The following is a 19,037-nucleotide window of genomic DNA, read 5'->3' as shown; positions in this document are numbered from 1 at the left end:
ATATATATATATATATATATATATATATATATATATATATATATATATATATATATATATATATATATATATATGGAAAAGTGAATATGTACCTAAGCTTAGGTATAAAACATTTTAAATGATGTAGTTGTAAACAAAAAAAAAATCCAATTTTATTTTTCTTTTAATTTTATTTTAATAAACACCATTGAATTGAGTTAAATTATGGAATGAAAAAGATCAATTATATATCTTTTTAAAATGCACAAATATATTGATGTACCTAAAAACGACGTGGATTGGTTTAAGCATATGTTTTAGTACAAATCCATAGTTATCTATATTTTGTTGAAATAACAAAAAAATACAGCATCATATACACATATTTACAAGCTCTCCCATGGTGATAAATTTATAGATATCAAAAGGTTATAAAAGAACGTTATTATATCTATTGATATATTTTAATGCTTTATATCTTGTATATTTATTGGGATTGTGGGTTTCGCATTTGTTAAAACCTAGAAATTATCTGGAATGCAATCGTTATGATGTTCGAATTATTTCACAAAACTTAAGTTAATTTACGGAAATGTCAAGTCTTGTAGAATTTACAAAATCTAATGCTTAAGCCATCGTTTTTCCTAAACGTTAAACAATTATAATAGTTTGATAAACTTATAACTGAAAGTTTTGGACTAAGATGCCTACGCACATTGTTAGGATCGAACATACACGGGTTTTTCCTATATGAGCTATGTTTATATCCTAAGCTAAGACTACAAATCTTAGTAAAAATCCTCTGCTTTATAACTGTTAATCTGTATGGAACGGGGAACGACATGTATTAGATCAATTGCTTAGATTTATACGGGTAGAATTGGGCGCTAACATTCCGTTCTCTACTTATTCCACGATGTTGATAAAATGTCGGTGTGGAATTTCAGCATGCTCCTTTTTAGTTTTGGTGTAGAGTTGTTGTGTCATAGTTTGATTACGAGCTCATTATAGACCCTCGAGTTTGCTTGTTGTCGTATTGAATTGGAATAGAATTCATACGAGGATTGTTCACTCTTACCGGTTGGAATTTATACTGTAAGTAGTGGGAGAATTTTGCTCTACTGATAGAGTGTCAGATTCCATATTAAGTAAGATGACACTAAATGAATACTACGACACGATCATACAGCATTTGTAAACTTATAATTAATAAGTTATATGTATAAAAAATACAATCACTTATACGTAATTACGAGAGTGAAGTTGGTATTTTCTTTTCTATATACTTTTAAAAATATTAAAAATATAACATGACTTTATTTTATGTAACTTGCTATTCAAAACCTTTATATAAGATACAATTTCGGTCATAGAAAATGTAATAATTGATATAAGTTTGCAATACTTACATATTATTTAAGTTTTGTTCTTTTGGATTTAAAGAAGCGGTATTTCTATAAGAATCCAAAAACACTTTTAAAACTCGTTTTGTTTTACACTTTAGTTAGAAAAGTACACTTTTATATATATATATATATATATATATATATATATATATATAACTACTCAACCAGATAAACTTTTATAAAATATTTTTGATTATAAAGATACATTGTGTCAAAACCTATAGAACTCAACAACCATCTTTTGTTGATGTATCTAATGCATTTATTCTCAGGATTATCAACATGCAGGAAGAGTTTCCATAGAATATGTTCCGTCATTTCACTATACCTTTGTAAACATAAAATTATTAGGTGTGTTTTGTGACTTTGTCTTATCCATCATCAATGTAATTTCTATTTGGGTAATAATAGAAGTTTATATTTTTCTATTGTTCAATGTATGTTCAATAACGATGATCACTGATTTACGTCGCGTACCTCATCGTTTCGGCCGACGACCGGGGGTGTGATAGATTGGTATCATAGCCCATTGGCTACAACAAACTAGTACTTTCTTATGAAAGCACAACTATAGCCTAGGGCTTACTCTCATAGGTTAGGTATATTTCTTAACCGATAAATATAGAGTTATATATGGAAATACTCGAAGCCTCAAATAAGAATACAACGGAAGGTATTAGGTCAAACACCTTATTTAAGTTTGTTGTACATGTGCCTAACCACAATTAAACCTAGAATGATCACCTATGTTTAATTGTGGTTAGACCGATGCACAAAATAACTTGGCCTCGGTAGTTGATAGACTAAAACGCTTCGAAATTCTAGAAAACTCGAGGAAGATCACCGTTCAAGATGCAAAGGAAAACACTTGGGAACTCTTGAAAATTTTGGTAACACCTTATAAATATTTGGTAATTATTTACTTTGAATCCTTGTGAAACTCTGGAAATATCTGGTATGCTCAAGAATCATATTAAAGTGATGTTGTTAATTAACATATGATACTAATGTGTCACACTAACAGCAACCTGATATAATTGATTATTTATTAGCAATTAATTTTAATAAATATTCAATAAACTCTTATAATTAAATTGAAAATTATTTATTTCATGTAAATAATAATTTTCATTAGCAAGTAACATTACATAATTCATATGGTATGAATTATTAAGTCATGTACAAGATTATGGACCATTAGGACTTTTTGTCTTCTACCAAAAAGTTAAGGTTTATATTTTATAAAAGAGTTTATAAAATTTTACAAACCTTTGACTTCTTTTTATTATAAAAACATGGCTTGTTCTTTAGAGAACAAGTTACAGGATTTTACATATAATAATGAAAAGAGTGCATGGCTTAAAAGCATGGGGGGGGGGGACAATTAGGTCTTAGGTGCATGATTGACTTAAAAGTGTTAAGTCCTTTGGATAAAGATTAAGCTTTATAGGAAAGGCTTTGCTCTTTTTCCCCTTACTCTTGCATGATGGCTGAATCCATCACCTCCTCTCTCATTCTCTCTAGTTTTGCTTTTGCATGAAGAGAATACTTGCTTATCTTTTGCTCTCTTGAAGTTAATATTGGTTATGAACTTCAAGATTAAGAGTTATGGACTAGCATCTAAATCAAGTTGACAACTTGTTGGTGACTCAAAAATTCTCATTTTTCATCAACTTCCAATTCTCCCAAGAGGACCCAAAGAACAACAAATGTTGTTATTTCTTCACCCTTTCTTTGGTTGTTGTTTAAATCTTTCAGTAACTTTCAAGATGATCCTTGGTGGGTATAAAATGTTTATGTTATTTCGAAAAATTAAGTCTTCCGTTTTCCATATTTTGTAGTTTTTGAAACTATTTTTGAACTAAAACCCAACAACTCTAGCACTCATAAACATCATTCATGTCTGATTTTATTGCAGAATGTTAATTACTCGACGATGATACTCTATGTATGTTCCTATTACAAATCTACGAATAACTACTTGCAGATCGGTATGAATTATGGCTTAGGTATTCAATCAATCTATTTTTCCCGATTTGAACCATCCAACTTATGTTTGAACCATCCATGTTCAAAAGAAGGACACTTACACTTCCCCTTCATCTCTGGTAACCCTTTTGAAGGCGAAAACAGCTGAATCAGTGAAAACGCAAAACAAGAAAATTTTCTGAAATTTTATCTAGTTTCCAAAACATCTTGATTCAAGTTAATTAGAACTCCAGAAATGATATATGATCAAAACATCGAGTAGTGGTCAAACTTATATGGAAGCATATTCTTCATGAATTTGCACTTTTGTCCCAATACTTTATAGTTTCCTTTTTACTCATTCTTCTGGTTGAATAACACCCTTTTGGGTGCAGTCGCCTACACATAATATCCAACATAGGGCCATTCATGAATGAATCCATCGCAAATCAACACATTTGTTACGATTGAAATAATATCGTTTACACTTACAACAATATTTTTGCATGACTCATACTCATGAAAAACAATGCCTCCTAAGAGGTCCACGAGTGGTTATCTAACATTGATACCATCACTAGACATAACTTCAATCGAATTAATGATTGCACTAAACGTGACTAACATATTGGCCGACTATGAAGCCAACAGGAACAATACCTCAACATAAAGTAAATTTGGAAGCATTACTCATGGGGGATATAGTAACGTTCCAAGGAAATTCGCCTACAAGGGATTCATGAACTACCAACCCACGTCCTTCTATGACGACAAGAAAATTTTGGGAGTGAGCCTCTGGATTAGAAAGATGGAATCAATATTTCATATTGGTTCCTATGCAACAAAGTTGTCGTGTTATGTTTACCACCTATGCCTTTATGGATGTAACCCTTACCAGGTGGAACAACTATACCAAGACCATGGGTATTCATTCAGCTTATTCCAAAACTTGGTGAGAACTAAAACAAATGCACAATGAAATATATTACCATATAGATGAGATACAAGAACTACAACAAGAACTATGGAGATGAACCATGAAGAGAACTTAAGTTTTAGCCTACGCATCCTGATTCGATGATCTCATAATGCTATGTCTGGGGTAAGCCCATAAAACAAGACATTCGACATGCACGTAAGAGGTATGACCCCATAAATATGAGAGATGGTTACATCTCCTTAAACCAACACTTATGATCATGCCAAGAAGTTGCCCATCAGTCTAACAAAAAAGTAAATTTTGACCAAGAAAAAGGATGCCACTAGAGCTTAGGATAACAAAAGGAAATATGACCGTAGATCCACGAGAACCTTAAGCTAATCCTCACGGGAAGAGGAAGACATGAAATAGGTCCATGCTACACCAACCACTCCCCGGAAACATTATGCCGAGAATAACCCACCATGTAGTAAATGTAACAAACATCATAAGGATGAATTATTTATCTACAGCAATTGGGCATACTGCCGACTTTTTTAGAAGTCCAACACATGGAGCAGCAAACCATAGAATAGGAATAGGAACAAACACCAGTAGAGAATGAACTTGTTATGGGTGTAGTGAAATCCGACGTTTTAAGAGTAGATGCCCAAAGTTGAGGAACCAAAAGTGAAGATCGAATCAGAGTATTGTGATTAGAGCCAGAAACTCGATACATGAACGATCATAAGTGTCTAATATATCTCTTATTAACCAGTTATATGTGTGACTACTTTTTGATTCAGATGTGAACAAGAGTTTTATGAAACCTAAACTTAGACATACACTAAGTCATGAATCCAGTTGACAGAAGGAGACCGGTAGAGTAGAGATGACTAGTGATCCTTCATAGACCTACTTATAAAATTGTTATAAATTGCATCTTAACCCATAATAAACATTCCTTTTACAACAATCTTATATCTATAACTTTCAGATGTATCAATGTCATTATTAGTATGAATTGTTTTTCTACATGTGATGCAAAGTTATTGTTTTACGAAAATGTTGTACAACCCCCCCCCCCCCCCAATTAACTAATAAAGGAAACTGATCACTTACATAGACAATTTAGGTCCAAACCACAAACTCATTTCATACTCAGAGGCTCACAAACATCTAAATAAGAAGCACTACATTGGTTCTCCTATGAAAATTTCATATACTCACTTCATAATTAGATACATAATTTTTGGGGTTCATGATCTCTAATTCTTTCCTTTTATATTATTTTCTGTTTTAATTTTGTATATAAGTGTACTTTATATTGTGATGTAAGTTATAATTATAAATGATTACATCAGCAATTTACCAATTTAGAGTAATGTCCAGTAATATTTTTGAAATAGTAAGGTAATTTAGTTATAATCCTTAATTATTTCATAACAAATCTGAAATAATGCCCAATCATCAAGAAATATGTCTGTAGTTTTTTGAACTTTACAACTTATTAAGCTATTTATGTGTATCTCATGAAATACTTGTATTTTTTTTCTTTTGGTGTTTATATCTTAAATTATCAAAGAAGTTAAGATGTTAAATTCAATTATTTATTGTTACAAGTCTAAGTTGATAAATTGAGAAAAATACCCATCATCATCTCTGTCAGAAGGAGTGAAAAATATATTTTATTCATTTGTTATATATATATATATATATATATATATATATATATATATATATGAATCAATTATTTACATCTAACCTATTTATATTAAATTATATTGTAAATTTCTAATTATGTCATTAATTAACGATTGGTCCACAATCATTCTTGTGTTCTCAATCTTATCAGGTTCTCAATATAACCTCTTCATATATATATATATATATATATATATATATATATATATATATATATATACACACACACACACACTAGACGAATATCTGCGCGTTGTGCGGAATAAAATCATACGATTAAATTTTTGGTAATCATACATTATTGAAAATATTTATGTCATTTTTATTAACTATTAAATAATAATAATTGCATTTAGTTGATGCAAACTTATAATTAATTCGAACAATACATAATATAACACTTATTAAAATCAAATCATTTAATGGTATATGCTCACACATTATGTGTGTATAAAATTAGTTGTGGTGACTTAGTAAGACATGTGGAAGATATGATGAATAAATTATTGATTCATATTTAAATTATCGCACTACTCCACGACATGATGCATAGCCTTATATTTGCATTGAGGGGTTATTCGGGCATGAAACCCTCATTATGGAAGTTCTCTATCCAGAAAAAAATAGTTATAGTACTCACTATTTTAATTAACTATTGTTATAATTTATTAAATTTTAAATTTTTTTATGATGTTTTAATTTCATCATTAATATTATTTAAATTATCAACAACTGTTTGTAATGCAACGTAATTTATTTTATAATTTCATATCATTTTTAACTATTATTATTATTATTATTATTATTATTATTATTATTATTATTATAAATTAATTTAAAAACAATTTAATTGAATTTTAGTTATTATATTTATCGTATTTAGTAATTTCCTTTCAACTAGTTCAGAAAACATATGTTGGATTTTTATTACTTTAGTTTTTAAACTTTACACTATATTTTTAAGTTTCTTTGATATATTAATTTAGGTTATGCGTTTAACACTATATTGAAGTCAACAAATTTAGTATACCATATTGATAATTCAAGAAGTCTTCAATTTATGATAATGTTTATAATTAACAACATATTTAAGTTAATAAATTATATATATTATGTGGAAATATGAAGAGTTAGGAGTTTCAAAATGATGTGGTAAAATAAAAAATACTTCCTCGATTATTTATATTATCAACCACTATTTTTAATGCAACATAATTTAATTTATAACTTTATGTTATTTTTAATTATTATTTTAAATTAATTTTAAAAAAACTTAATTGAGTTTTAGTTATTATAAAAAATAGTTTTTGGACATCTTTTAGTTAATTCGACTTTTAGATTTAAGATTTTTATATTTATCGTATTTAATATTTTCCTTTTAACTATTTTAAAAAATATACGATGAACTTTTAAAACTTTATTTGATATTTTAGTTTAGGTTTTAATTTTTACCCTTTATTTTTAAGTTTATTTAATATATTAATTTAAGTTATGTATTTAACACTATATTGAAGTCAAAAAATTTAGTATATCATATTGATAAATCAAGAAATCTTTCATTTATGATAATGTTTATAACTAACTACGTATTTAAGTTAATAAATTAAGTAAATTATATGGAAATATAAATTAAGTTTATTTAATATATTAATTTAGGTTATGTATTTAACACGATATTGAAGTCAACAAATTCAATATATCTTATTGATAATTCAATAAGTCTTTCATTTATGATAATGATTATAACTAATAACATGTTTAAGTTAATAAATTAAGTAAATTATATGGAAATATAAAGAGTTAGGAGTTTCAAATTGATGTGGTGAAAGGAAAATACTTCCTTTATAGTATAATATTAGACGAATTCACGCGCGTTGCGCAGCGTAGGTTAAAAATATATTGTTAAAATATTGAAAATTATATGTTTAAAATGGTTATGTTATTGGCATTAACTTTGACATAATATTTTAAACAATATTATTCATTGACATCAACCCACCTTCCTCATTAATAAAATTAAATAGAATTATCTATTTAATATTATTTTTAACAATTGTTATGAGTGATTAATTAAAAAAAAATTCTTATGCGATTATTTTCTAATTTCAATAATGATGTTCATTTAAAATACAATTTATTTGTTGCTAACGTTATGTAATTTATAAATTGATGTTATTATCATTTAAAATTATTGTTCTTTAGTTTTAAACCACTTAGTATTATTAATATGTTAAAGAAGACTTTTAAGAAACACTTAATATTACAATTAAAATGTGAAACATACACTAAATAATAAACTGATAAGATAGACAAAGAGACTTGCATGGATAATATGACATATCCATGATTTTATAAGTTGATTTTATTGTTTATAACTATTGTTCATTAATATTAAAACCACTTATTATTATTAATAAATGAAAGAAAACTTTTAAAAGAAATTTATTATTATAATTAAAATGTTAAACATATACTAAAATATAAAGTGATAAGATAGACAATTTGCATTTGAATTAATTATTACTTTGAAGCAACACAAACATACAAACATATATACAATATTTAATTAAATATTATCTATATCACTTTCCATAACATATGATCGATAACATGAATCTAATCTAATTGACATTAAAGTTTCAACCACAACATACAATGATTGTCTTAAAAGAATACTTAAACGAAGAAAAATATAACAAAAAAGAATTAGTATATAACAAACTTACAAATTAAAAACTTTAACATAATAACATGGCTTGAAAAATGGTCCAAAGCCATCAAACTAACACAAAAGCTTTGAACTTGTTTTCTTTGTGAATTTTTGTATGTGATTTGTATTTGTGTGTCTACTCAAAGAGATTGACATTTTAATAGTAAACTATCCATCAATTGCTTATTAAACATAGTATATAAGTTATAATACCTCTCATGATGTGTGATTAATTACTTTGAAGGGGAAAATGTGTGGGGGTTTCAAATACATGAGGTGCTTGGAAATTTGTGTGGGGGTTTCGAATGCATGAGGTGATAGGAAAAATGTCTCCTTTATAAGTATAGTATGATATGATGATAGTATCATATAGATAGATATAGATATAGATAGATATGATAATTTATACTTATAAATAATGCAAAATTATTATTCTGTTAAAGTACGTAGGAGCAAAATCAATTGTTCCTTCATGTCATGCTCAAGGTTGTAAAAATCGTTCGACGGTAGCTCGACGGTCGACTGGTGTTAAATGATTAATCGGTCTTGGCGGGGATTAATCAGGGATTAATCGGGGACCATAGATTATTAATAAAATATTAAAATTAATTAAATATTAATATATCTTGAGAAAAACAAGTACTTCAAAATTAGAAAATAGGAAAAATTTTAATTTGGAAAATTGGAAATACGAAAATATGAACATTTTGGTATAATATTCGAAATTTTGAAAATTTGAAAATTTTGGAGTAAAAAAAAGTTTATTTTTTGATTTTTTTTTAATTTTTTAAAATTTTTAAAATTTTTTTTGACATTTTTTGACTTTTTGTTTGACTTTTTTCGACTTTTTTGACTTTTGTTGACCGATTAATCCCGCCAAACCCGATTAATCCTAAATTTCCGATTAATGCCCTAATCCTCGACGGTTGGAGAACGCCAAACGATTAATCCACGATTAATCGCCGATTAATCCCGATTTCTGCAACCATGGTCATGCTCTAAATTCACCATCCATAGTTCCATTCGTAGCTACAAAATCATACATACTTATAAAGCTAGCATTTTTTCTTGAATCTCATTCATTTGAAACCCCCTTTTTTAACTTCCTCAAACCACATTCATTTGAAACCCCCTTTTATAACTAATGCAACTCAAAAGTTTTCTTAATTATGATTTAACACTCAAAAGTTTTTAACTTATATTATGTTTAATTAGCATTTAGTGAAAAGTTTACTATAAAAAAGCCAATCTTTTGTGTCTTTTGTGTTATATAAAATATTACATGTAAGAATGATGTCATAAGAAAATGAAAAGAAAAACTTTCAATAGGCACAATTCTTTTAGAACGTATTTGCAGTGATGGAGTCCCTAAAAGAGCTCTACAAGTCAAGGTTGTGGATGAATGTATCATTTTTTTACTCATAATTTGATCGTGTTATATTTTTTTTCCAGTAATATAAATAAGACCATTCAAAATCATATGTTTAGAGATATTTTGTTTTCTCAACCCATACCATTCAAAATCATATGTTTAGAGATATTTTGTTTTCTCAAACCATATTGATTTGAAGCCTACATAACTTTTTATATTCCTTAATTAAAAGCATTTATAGTATTTATAAATTTCCAATAATTTTTTTGCATTCTCTTATTATATATGTAGTTATATTAGTACATTTTTCTTAAAAAAATTCATCATTTGGTTGAAGATATTGTGATTCAAAAGTTTTCATATAGTTGAAGCATTCACGATCCAAAGATGATGATTTGAAGAAATGGGTTATGTCGCATCGATGGTAATTGTAATATGATTTTTTCTTTCAACCAAAACAAATGAAGTTTTTCTATTCTTTCTTTATATTTAATTTCTCATTTAATATTTATATTTGATTTGTGTGTATTACTCAATCTTGAATGTGGCTCTCCAAACATCAATGTTTTGCTTGGAATATCTTTTTGATTCTTCTTTTTCAAGAAAAATATTTTGATTGCAGGTTAATGAAGAATTGTCATCAAGTTTCTATGGTTGAATGGTGTTAAACGAAGAAAGAAGATTTAGAAAACGGATATAGGTTTTTTTGTTTGAGCAAAGTTGACGAATGTTAGTGTTTTCTTTTGATTAAAATGTATGTTTATGTAACATCTTTATTTATATATTCAACCACCAAATGCTCTTATTTATTTGATTATAGTTTTTCTATTTTGATTATGTTTATTTTCTATTATTTTTTTGTTGGGTTATCCTACACAACATATTTAAAAGATAACATAATTTTTAACATTTGATATTTAATTATGATAGACTTATCATGATATGTTCTTCATATGAAAGTAATTTATCCATATTACTACGACAAGAATTACATATGACATTTACGAATATTATATATATATATATATATATATATATATATATATATATATATATATATATATATTATATGTGATTTGTTTAACATGTATATGCATCTATGTATGTTATAAATTTATAATTAAATATCTTTATGTTAAATAATTGAAGTGATTAAAATGATGCATCAAAACTAATTATTTAGACGAATATAATAATAACAATAATAATAATAATAATAATAATAATAATAACAACAACAACAACAACAACAACAACAATAATAATAATAATAATAATAATAATAAATACACATTTCCAAGTACCACATTCATTTGAAACTCACACTACAACTTAAGAGTTTTCTAATTTATGTATATTTATTAGTTACAACTCAAGAGTTTTTAATTTATGATTATTAATTAGTAATCACTAATAACTATTTATTTTCCTTTCTTTTATAATGTTGTAAAGTTTTCTCATTAAAAACATTAATGTATTTGAAGAGATTTGTGATTTAAATATGAAGAGTTAATATAAATGTTATAATAGATGTTTTAGTGTTTTTATATTATTAAAAGTTATAGTGCTTATTTTTCATATTTTTTATATTCGTTGTATATATATCTTTTTTAATACAAATGTTATAATAGATGTTTTTCTATTTTTATGTTACTAAAAGTTGCAATTCATATTTTTGTTTATACGTTTTGTTACCCGTTATATTATCATTCATTTGATATATAATTTACACAATTTTAAACGGTTTATAAAATTATCAAATAATTGTATATATCACAATGACTTAAAATTTAAACTACAATGTTTAATAAACTAATATGTTAACTATATGTTTGCTTTACTACTAACATTTTGTTTCAAAGTAGAAATATTAAATAATAATTTAGTAAAAGTTATTATTTTAACTATATAATTCTATTCTCGCGCAACGCGCGGGGATTCACCTAGTTTTAGTTATATAAAGTGTATGACGTGTGATTAATTACTTTGAAGGTGAAAAGGTGTTGGGGTTTCAAATACATGAGGGGTTTGGAAATTTGTGTGGCGGTTTCAAATGCATGAGATGATTGGATAAATGGCTCATTTATGATTATATATAGATGATATAATATATATATATATATATATATATATATATATATATATATATATATATATATATAGGCTTATGGAATATGTGGTTATTTGATACATAATATTAGGTATAGAACCACAAAACTAAGCGATATTTTTACAAAAATTAAAATTAAAATTGTTAGTTTTCCAGCTATATAATTTTTTCTGGCCTTCATATAATCTTCTCCATATATGTAACTAAGTGACTCCTTAAATATTGATCACGCTTATTGTGCATATTCATATGTATATGTCCTTCATATTACTTTGAGAAGAAACGAAGAAATGGAAAGAGAGATAACCAACCAAAATTTGAAAAGAGATCTAACTGAATCCACGAATAAATATTATGGAGATAATATAAAACAAATTCATAATGCAAAAATCAGGAGAAGAGACAACAAATCAAACCAAAACTCTGTAAATCCTCTTTTCATCATTTTCGAAGAATAAATATGCATTTTCTAGGAAAAGTATATATATATATATATATATATATATATATATATATATATATATATATATATATATATATATATATATATATATATATAGAGAGAGAGAGAGAGAGAGAGAGACGTTAATATTTTGAAAAAAACGTTAATTTTTTTTTTTTTTTTTTATTTTTTTTATTTTTTTAGATAAAAAAAATGACGAAAATAATATTTAAAAAAATTCAAAATTTTTTATTTATTTTGCATTTTAAAATTATTTTTTTTATCTCCAAAATGAATTGTTAGGATTGTGTCTCATGTCTCACAAAATATGATGGTTTCACATAACCTAACAATATATATATATATATATATATATATATATATATATATATATATATATATATATATATATATATATATATATATATATATATGGTCATGTTCCGGTGAAGACTCTTTTTTCGGTGAGAACTCTTGAGGACACCTTATAAAAATTGAAAAAGAAATCTAAAAAAAAAATAAAAATCATAAAATCAAGCATAGATTTTATGATCCATGGATCACAAGAATGATCCATGCTTCAATTTTAATGATCCAATTTTTTTTTTCAATTTTTTTTCTCTCCCATATAATACTATGCTAGATTTTATGATTTTTATTTTTTTAAGATTTTTTTTCAGTTTTTTTAAAGCGTCCTCACGAGTCCTCACTTTAAAATGACTTCTCAGCCGATCTTTTATATATATATATATATATATATATATATATATATATATATATATATATATATATATATATATATATATATATATATACTTTTAACCATTTGTAACCGTAACCCCAAATTGAAGATATTTTTTTGATATTTTTAATCTTAATATGTATTTATGTGTTCGTTGGCAAAATATTTGAAACCACTTTGTAAATAAAGGTGAATGTAAACATTAATATATATCTAATATGGTGGAGAATAAATACGAGAAGATAACAAGTTAATTTTTCGAGAATTTAATCAAATCTATGTAGTTTTGATAGGTTCTATACATAAGCATATATACATGACGACCTCATATTCACTTTTTCATATATATAGATGACAGTTTCATTGAGATTCTAAAAATATATATCTTAAGATTCAACATAGGCTACATATTTCTCATTTGCCCTTCTAACGCTCCAGTGTACCGATACGACGAGATATGTCTAATCATAAACGATTATATGATGGAGATGTATAATCATATATGATTATGCATGTTAATACATATATACCTAATCATAAATGATTATACATATATGTACGTTCACAAAGTGATTAATCATCTATTATTATGGTGGTTGGTAGCGGAGGAGGTGGTCGTGACAGAGCTGGTGGGTAGATGTGACGAAGGTAGTAATGGTGGGTTGGCTGGTGGCAGACCGAGTTTGATTTTTGCAGATCTTACTTGATTGTGCAGTGTTTCAGGGCCACAAAAGCAAGGTAGGACCCCATTATGTGGGGATGAGTATAATGAAAAGCTTTATTCATGGACTCTATTATATGTATCCATAGACATGTACCCAAAAAAGTAATAGTTGAAAAAACGGTTTATATATGACACTCAAAAGAAATTATATATCAAAAGTAATTCGTGTTTTATCTAAAATATTCCAACAGCCAAATAAAAGATTTTATGAACCATTTTATACTAATGAATCAAAATTAAAAAGGTAAATTGTTGCTAGGTTTGACACTTAGATTGAATTATTGTATTTGATGCCAGAGAAAATATGTTTAGAGCACAAATCGTGGGATACTCCAAATGACTAATTCAATTTCATATGAAAGTTTCATATAAATCATGAAAATGATGCGGTTAAGGAACTTTGTATATTAAATTCAATTTTAGAAGACGTTTTCAGGGTTTTTCAGTCTCTTCAACAGCCTATAATATACGCCTTATTTTTTATTCTTTCTGTTAAATATTAAGTATAATGGTTTTTCTTTTTTATTTTTCTATTATTTATATAAAAATACACACTTATATAAAATACAAATTGCATGTAATATAAAAAAATGGATACTAAAGATATAATTATACCATTACCAATATATATATATATATATATATATATATATATATATATATATATATTGTGTATAACAACTTCACGTAGCATTTATCAAAATGCTACTAGCTACAAACTACAAACTATATGTTACCGTTATGCGCTACCAACTAGTTTTGTTGAATAGTAAGTCTTTGAAGAAGAGAGAAGGACCAAATACCACATTTCCATGTATCTAACATGTATGTTGTACACATATACAAATCGTTGTACTTTTTCATTCTATATTTACGTACTTGAAATAGTTATACACAATATATATATATATATATATATATATATATATATATATATATATATATATATATATATATAGTAAACAAACAAAATAAATTATTAGATTATTCAAAAGTAAAATGATTCACAATAAAAAATTCTAAAAAAAACACTTTATGATTCATTTTTTAGTAAATCAAGGAAAAATTTACTTTTATGAAAATTTTAGTGAATAACAACAAACACATCATTAAAATGAGTCATCGAAATATTTTTCAGGATTTTTTTTATGAATTATGTTATTTTTATTTATCTAGTGATTCATTTGTTTTGTTCATCAAAAAAATATGCCAATAAAAGACTTTTTAACTTCCTACCAACAACTATTATATATATATATATATATATATATATATATATATATATATATATATATATATATATATATATATATTAAAAAACTTATTTCTTGAAGTTAGTTAAATAAGTTAATTAGCTATAATAAAATTATAAATTAGACAATAACTTTACATTCCAAATATGCCTATAAATATATGTATGTCTCATTTGTTGTATATTAAATCATCTTCATGTCTCTTTCTCTTTTTAAAGAAGTTAATTTACTATAAGAGTTATGGTCAAGCTTGTAGGTAAATATATGATCATCTTGTGTGTAAGCTTTCTCATGTTGTCTGTTTTTCATGAATGTAAGGGTTTTTTTATCTTTATTTTACACATGATTTCATTATTTTTGAGGGATATTTTAATAAATATTTTTGTTTTGAATTTATAGGTGGCAAAATTGAAATGAATAACATTAAAACTATTGGTATCTCAGTTAAACCTTGCGATTACCATTGTTCAACATCGAAAGATGGTAAACAATTTTGTTGTTGTGATGACGCAAAAATGTGCTTCCCAATTATTGATACGTGTCGAAGAATGTGTGAAAAGAAAAGGTGTTGTAGTAAAAAAAATATGATTGGTATTATTTTAGAAGTCAATATAATGAATAATGTTTTAAAGTCTACATAAAAGTTTAAGTAATGTGGTTTTATCAAAAACCCCACAGTCATGTTGCAAAAAAAATGGATATAGTTTTAATATATATTTTATTTTATATTAAACTATAATTATAAATCTATATAAAAATTTTGTTTCATAATTTTACAAGTTTGATTTAATATATTGTATAATAAAATTCTTTAATTATATATTGAATATATGATATGGATATTGGTGCGACAGTCCCCTTTTAGAAAATTAGATTTTACTGAAACGGAAGAGATTATGTGTTATTGGTGACGTTAAAGAAACAATACAATTTTGACAGGGATGGTATAAAAAGATTCCGGTAAAATATAAAGAGAAAAACTAAATTCACAAAAATTTCACTAGTTACGAAGAAGCGAGTATAAAGAGATAAACTAAAAGGAAAAATGATACCTTGTAAGTTACATATTCATAAAAATGGCAATTATAAGTTGCGAGAGTAATTAGTAACATCAACTATGTTTTTTTTTGTTGATTTTCAATATACCTTTCATCTTCGTTGTTTTGTACCAAATTAAAAATGACCAAAATCAATCAAAAACAAGAATTATTTTATTTCTACTTGTACATAACAACATATAATTGTTGGATTGATTGTCTGCGCCCATAACTATAATTGGTATGTACTTGACCCGAAAGTAGAATGGTCCATTTGGGTTGCATGACACCAGAATAATCTGAAGGATGGACTTTTGAGAAGAGGATATTTATGATTTATTAATATATTATAAGTTCTAATATATTAATATGAAATCATATTATTTAATTAGTATTGATCAAGAATTAGTTTGGAATTAATTTTGTGATCAAAAGAGACTAATTAAATAAATGGGGATTCATTGTGTAAATCATTCATTCTTATATAGTGGGCTTATGATCCATAATCCTTTATGATTGGGCTAAACCCATGTGGTAACCCATGGGTTATCTATGGAGGTTAAAACCCATGGAGCATAAGGAATGTGGAAAGTCATGCACATTAGGGTTTGCATGGTGTAACCATAGTTGTGTCACAATATATAAAGGACCCCATAGCTACCAAAATTGACACCTAAGTGAAAGGAAAGAGGGCTAGCCGATTTTGAGTGCAAGTATACTTCTCTCAAGTTCTTCCAATTGTTGGTGGTGTTGTGTGAAGTATTTGAGGCATCACACTTGGGGTGCTAGGCTCTTAAAGGCTTAAGGAATCAAGCTACAAGAAAAAGTATGTCATTCTACTAGTTTTTTGTATTACATATACTTCATGGTATTCTAGTTAGGATGAAACCTTGGAAAAAAGAAAGTTTGCATGTATAATAGAGAAAACATAGATCCAAGGTTTCTAGGGTTGCATGCACACCTTAGGAGTGTTAGAATGCTCAAAACTCATCAGTGGTATCAGAGCCTCGGCTTGCTTTCCATTATACTTGATGCTACTTGTTTTTCCAAAGTTGAAAATCTTCCACTTTTGCATCTGACTGCTCACCACGACGTGACAGCTTTTACCACGACGTGGTGATGCACCTGTGAGCAGAATTTCAAGTTTTGGCTTGCAATTGGATTAAGATCATTACCCTAAACTATTTTTTGAACCTAGAAACATGTTTTTCAAAAGGGTAATGTTCATGTTTGTCCAATTAAAAGATAATTGTCAAAGTTTCATGTTTTGTAATAGTTTATATGATTAATTACATGAAATTTGTTTGATTTGAATTGTCTTCCTCATATGAGTTTAATTGAATCTTCCATAAATTATTTGATTATGGTATTAGTTAAATAATGTTTTAAATGTTTTTAATGGACTCCATAACTTATCCTCAAGTAATGGATGTTATGGAACATGAAATGTTTTTCTATTTAAGATGTCATTAAACTCATATGTTATGAACTTGAAGAGTTTTGACAAGTTTCAAAACTTGCCCTCAAGTTTTGGAATTTGTAAAGTCTCACTAAATGAAACTTTAATTCCAAACCTTAGAATTTTAAAAGTTAAAATTCAACCCTTATACTATTATAGTACTATAAGTTAATAATATATATATGTATATATATATATATATATATATATATATATGTGTGTGTGTGTGTGTATAAGATTAAGTCAGTCTTACCGTTAGTAGGCCTCATTCATGAAGCCGGTCTATAAGGGGGGGGGGGGGTATAAGGTTACTGCCTATAAAATGGCAGTTTAATAGGTGTCCACTCTCACCCACCGCTTCCTTGACTGGTGGAGGGTCGTTAGCCGAACGGGTAGGATAGGACTATAATTCTCATTAACTATAATGATAATAAAGTAACTAAATGTTTTTATTAAATTCTCATTCTTAGTTACTTTAGGAAAATGTGAAATTGATGCTAATCCATGAAAATTAAAATTGCACTTTACACCTTACCAAGTCGTTGATGAAGCATGTGTGGTTAACCGGCACATTAACTTGGACTAGTAAGGGTGACAAAGGGTGGCTCGATGTTTATCATAAGATCAATGGAGCATGTATGGTTAACCGACACATTGATTGGGTGATAAAGTTGGGAGTACCAAGCACATTTTGCATGGTTATTCACACCTTCTTTGTGATCCTCGGTATCCCAGTCACAAATCTAAAGGGCATAATCGAGACTTAAACATGCCATTGAATTGTTCAATGAATCTCAAAGGATCTAGGAATTTCAATCCAATTAAAACTTAATAACAATTTCGTTTTCATGGTGAAAATTGATAAATCGTCATTTACCTACCTTCAAATATTTTGCAAGTTGGATTATGACATCCCTCTTCCAATTTGTAAAATATTGTGTTGGGTCCTAGCCTTAATATTTCATTTGGGTGTTTTATTAAGGACTCTTTATCTAATCTAAACTTGTCTTTCTTTCCTTTCAAATGTCTTCCAATACTGCTTCTAGCTCAAACCCTACTGGCTCCTTCAGTCTCATGAACCTTTGTGGGAGAGTTATCTTCGATGGTTCCAACTTCAATGATTGGATTAGGAACATCAAGATGGTCACTCGCTATGAGGACAAGGAATAGTCCTCGACAAGGAGCTAAAGGAAATTGATGAGTCTTCTGCTA

This window comes from Lactuca virosa, chromosome 3 (genome assembly GCF_052849685.1).
Source record: "Lactuca virosa cultivar CGN04683 chromosome 3, Lactuca_virosa_CGN04683_v6, whole genome shotgun sequence".
NCBI classification, from domain to species: Eukaryota; Viridiplantae; Streptophyta; class Magnoliopsida; order Asterales; family Asteraceae; genus Lactuca; species Lactuca virosa.
The sequence above is the reverse complement of the archived record's forward strand: the minus strand, read 5'-3'. Positions refer to the sequence as shown.